Raw genomic sequence first — 5,037 nt, 5'->3', positions numbered from 1 at the left:
TTTTTTTTTTTTTTTTTTTTTTTTTTTTTTTTTTTTTTTTGTGTCCGGGCTTTTCAATTCTTAAAAATAGTTTTTTAGTGAGAGGTGTTTAACAGTTTATATTAATAGTGTATAATTCAGCTGAGAATATTGTCAGTATGGTATCATTTATAAATCATCAATTCATAGGATTATAATAAATAAATATATTTTAAATAATAAAATTCTTGGTTATTCATCAAACCACAGTGCTTACTCATGTGAAGCTGTGAATTCATGCACTGGATCTGAAAAGGAAGTTTCTGAGTAATAATGATTTTTCTTTAAGAAATTAAGAAAATAAAAATGTATGTGAGACAAAAGACTAAAAGAGCATGCAGGCTAGCTTAGGTTTAACGTAACCTAGTATGTACCTAACCAGAAACCAGCTTTAGCAGCTTTCAATTCGGATCCCTAGAATGGAAAACAAAATCTAGCAGCTTTTTATTCCAATTATTTGAGCTCTTTTAAAACCATCCCTACCCCCACCCCACTCAATTTTAGAATATACTTATATAGGGACTAAATTTGTTTTAAATAAATAGATTCCTGCGTTTTCTGTATAAAAAATATTACTTTTTAGAGTAAATTTTAGGTTCGAGGAGGCACTCATTATTCTTTATAAGGGAATTTTTATTTTATAGAGTTAATGTCATGAGGAGTTTTCTGAATTTAGTGATTTTGTCACGTTTATTAGTGCTAAACTTTCAAAATGATCACATGTGGTTCTTTGATTTTTAAATTACTACCATCCGTGATCCAGGGTAAAAGTGTATAATTTTGTAAAGACTTTATAAATTTTGTGATAAACCATCTTTCAAACAATGGTATACTTTAATTTTGAATTAAATTCTATGCCTAAATTTTTATGTATCTATGCATCCAAAAAAAAAAGAGTGAAATCATCATACATAATAACAACACAGTTGAGATATGATACCATAAATTTATTATCATAAAATTTCCCCTTTTCCATTATAGGCTCTCTCAAATTAGTTGGGGCCTAACCTTAGACAAGTTTAACAAGCTATTATAGTAGGGCTAAATTACACATTGTGCCTAGAGCTCAAGCCCATAATTGAACATTGTGAGTTTAATTTGAAGCTATTCAAGCTAATTAATAAATTCATTAAGTAGGTATCAAATAATTATTTATTATAATTAGATGGAAAAATGACATATTTGTCTGGCTTGAAGTTATATTCTAGATGTAGATTCAATATTTTTGTTATTATCGTGTTTATTTTTGTCCCTCAACTATTTTTGAAGTGGTAATTTAATTCTTTTAGTTGATATTCTATTAGATTTGGATAAAAAAAATTAGTTTAAACAGTAAGGGTAAACAAGAAATTTTTATTTACTTTTCTTTCCTTATTGATACAAATGTTCCTAGTTTCCATTGAGTTCATTAGACAATTTTAGCACTCTAACCTAGTAGTAAACAAAGATATGAATCTTATATAAAAGATTGAAGTTTGTCAAATAAACTTACTAGAACGTTATGGAAGTTTGTCTCATATGATACAAGGTAACAGGATAACTTTCTTTTCAATGTGAGCTTGTGTGAACCCTTCTCTTAAGAGAGAGAAATGAGTTTGTAAGGATACGAAAGATAATTTTAAAAAGCTAAAAGAATAAGCTATCTTATTTTTGAGCAGATAAAGTAGAGGGTGAGGCCACCTTGTACGATGAACAAAACAGTCTATCTTGTCCTAAACAAATAAATGCACCGAAGTGCATAATTAGGATACTAAGCTTTGTGTTCTGGTAGTTTTGTTTGAACTGGAAAGTTTTAGAGGTGAGAATAAAAGAGAGGAAACTCGCTAATCCAAAGTGTGAGGAGAGGCTTGTATTATAGCTTCACATTGCTTAAATGAGTCTTTGGGACCAATTGTGAAAGATTGGATGGCTTGTGATTTTTGTTCCCATTATTTTTGGCGCAAGCTCGGGAAGGCCCTTCAATTGATCAATTTTTTGGCATGTGTGCTTGATTGGGTATGTTTTTAGAGGTAAAACTTTGGGTGTGTAAATACTGAGAAGAATTGAGTGAAACCCGAGGTTGTTCCCTTAAGTGTTGGTTTAAAATGCTTCTCCATAACCACTCTAGTTTATAGCCAAGGTAGAAGACAAAGGCAGAATAACATTGATCCTGGCTTGTTCATTTGATGATTCTGAGCATATGATCTTCATTTTTTTTTTTGCACTCATACTTGTGTTCTTTCTTGCATATTTCTTTGCTTGTTTGAGGACTAGCAAGAATTAAAGTCTAAACATTATTATGAGTGCCAAACTACACCAGTTTTAAGGGGTATTTATTGGCTAATTTGGGATTGGATATGATATATTTGTGCTTAAAATACTTGAAATGTGATAAATTATGTTGAAGAACTATTTCTGGGGTATTTTTGTGTTTTGTAAGAAAATAGGGCAAATTCAGGGGTGATTTGGACAAAAATAAGCAAAAAAAAAAAAAGAGATTGAAGCAAAATCTATGTTATTACAAGTTGCGTTACGCTCGTAATGCTCATGATTAGAAAGACAATATCTGCCATTACAAGTACTCGTAGTTGGGGGGGTGGGGGGGGGGGGGGCATAGCTGAGAGCATCAGAAAGCCATTTTGCTATTATGAATAGTGTTATGCTCATGATAAGTAGCGTAATAGTAGGAATTCATGAGTCATTTCTGTTACTAGCTACTAGTGGTGTTACACGCATAATTCAATTCGTAAAGGGAAACATCGCAATCTCATTCCTGCTATTACGAGGCACGTTACATTTGTAGCAATCCTTGTAATAACGCAGGCATATTTGAGAAGTATAAAGGGAGAAGTTAGAATTTTAGAATGAGCTTTTTTACTTTTTTTAAGTTTCTACTTAGATTGCGTTTTTCCCTATACATTTTCCAGCACTTTTAGATACAATTCCTTGCCAATTTCAATTCCAATTTACAATCGTTACTTAGATTTACTTTCAATTGTGGTTTTTGATCAATGATTGAAGATTTACAATTTCAATATATAGATAACTTCTTGTCTATTTCATTTCTTGCAATTCACTTTGTGCTTTGATTATTTTGATCTCATATTTTATGACAGTTATGGATTGTACTTTTGTTCTTGAATGCTTGGTTATTTTCTTTTCCATTATGTGTGAGTATATCTCTTAGGAGGGTGATAGGGATATGATGTAGATTAGGTTTTTGGAAATGTTATCTCATTTCTTTGTTAATTGTTTTTCCTATTGCATTATCTAAACATTTGCCTGGCTAAGATTTCCAATTGAAGGGTCACTACCTTGTACTTGAGAGACAAATAACTTAACTCCTATTAGTACACTTTATATTATTGTTGTGTGTACTTTGTATTATCGTTAGATACACTCTAACAGCATGTTTAGTTTACGGAATGAATTTTAAGAGAATTATGAATAGTATTTCATAGGTAATGGAATAGAATAGGAATTGTATTCTATTGTTTGGTTCGCCGAAAGAATAGACTTTAGGAATGTAATTTCAATGTTTAGTTAGTTTAAGGAATATAAATGGAATGTGTTTAAAAGACATAAATACCCCCCTGTATAAAAATTGTATTATTATTATTTTTGAAATAACTTAGAATAATAAAATTGTATTATTATTATTATTATTATTATTATTTTTGAAAACATATATATATATATATATTAAGAATTATAATATAATACAAAAAAGTATTTTCAGTATTATAGTATAAAAGCTATTCCCAAATACTTGGGAATAGCTAATATTGGGGGTTTCCTAGGAATAACTATTCCCCTTGTAAAGCGAATAGCTCATTCCCGGGAATGCTATTCCTAGGAATAGAATGACGAACCAAACAGTGGAATGTCTATTCTCGGGAATGGCATTCTATTCACGACCTATTCCACGAACCAAACATGCTGTAAAGGTACTATAAAGTAAACTTCTAATCAAATTTTAAAAAATAAAAAATTAAATTATTCATAAGGCCTAATTGCACCCCACATGAGAGGGGTGTGTTCGAGCCTCAGTGGAGGCGATATTTGGCTCTTTGTGCTTCATTTGATTGAGAAAGTAGCTATAAACAGATACTACATTGTAACAGTCAATAGTACTCAAAAAAAAATATATATATATACAATAATGCTCATATGGTAATCTGCAACACTTGTAATTATCATTTACTATCTTCAGAATAACAAATTATATACTCCGTATTTCATAATATTTTGTAGAATCATGGATCTTGATCGAAACTATAATTCTTGATTATGAATTCGATTTCACATTGATTAAATTTTTGATCTATCTCATCTTTTCGTTATTGCGTATAAAAAGTCAAAGAAATTTTTGTTTCTTAAATAATACATTTTCAACATTTATTATTAAAGGAGACCACAATTCAATCCCCAAATCCCTCTATCCTACGTACAACCAAACCAAGAAAAAGAAAATACTAGTTAAATGATTTTCTTTTACCAAATAATTTACAAAAAATAAAATAAGAAAATAGGCGCATATAATATACACCCAAGAAATTTGTACGTTAACCTTATATTTCTCAAAATGTCAAAGACATAATGCAGAAAAAAAAGATACTGTATTATTATATTATTATTAATTTCATAGATGACTGATCACACCACACCACCTAGTCTCACCCACCCACGCATAAAGGAGAAAGAATCGGATTTGTATACATGGGCAGCAACAAAGATTAGTAATCCAATTTCACCAGCAACAACAGTGTGTGAACAGTCTCTCAAAGTGAGGAAAGCAAATATCCAACCTCTGTTTAGCTGAGTTACTGACAACAAATATCTAGTTGAATTATGAACCCCTTGGGATTGGAGATTCATCTTTTTTGAAGAAATATTAAGATTTAACAACAACAATAATAATAATGTTATTATTATTATAAAAGAAACACAGGAAAGAAAGAATGAGCTGAGGAAATCAAACTAATTAACATAATTCTCACATACCACATCAATGGTTAGCAACAAACAGTAGTCCCAGGA

The sequence above is a fragment of the Ipomoea triloba genome, chromosome 2, assembly GCF_003576645.1.
Source record: "Ipomoea triloba cultivar NCNSP0323 chromosome 2, ASM357664v1".
Lineage (NCBI taxonomy): Eukaryota > Viridiplantae > Streptophyta > Magnoliopsida > Solanales > Convolvulaceae > Ipomoea > Ipomoea triloba.
This window is presented reverse-complemented; position numbering follows the sequence as displayed.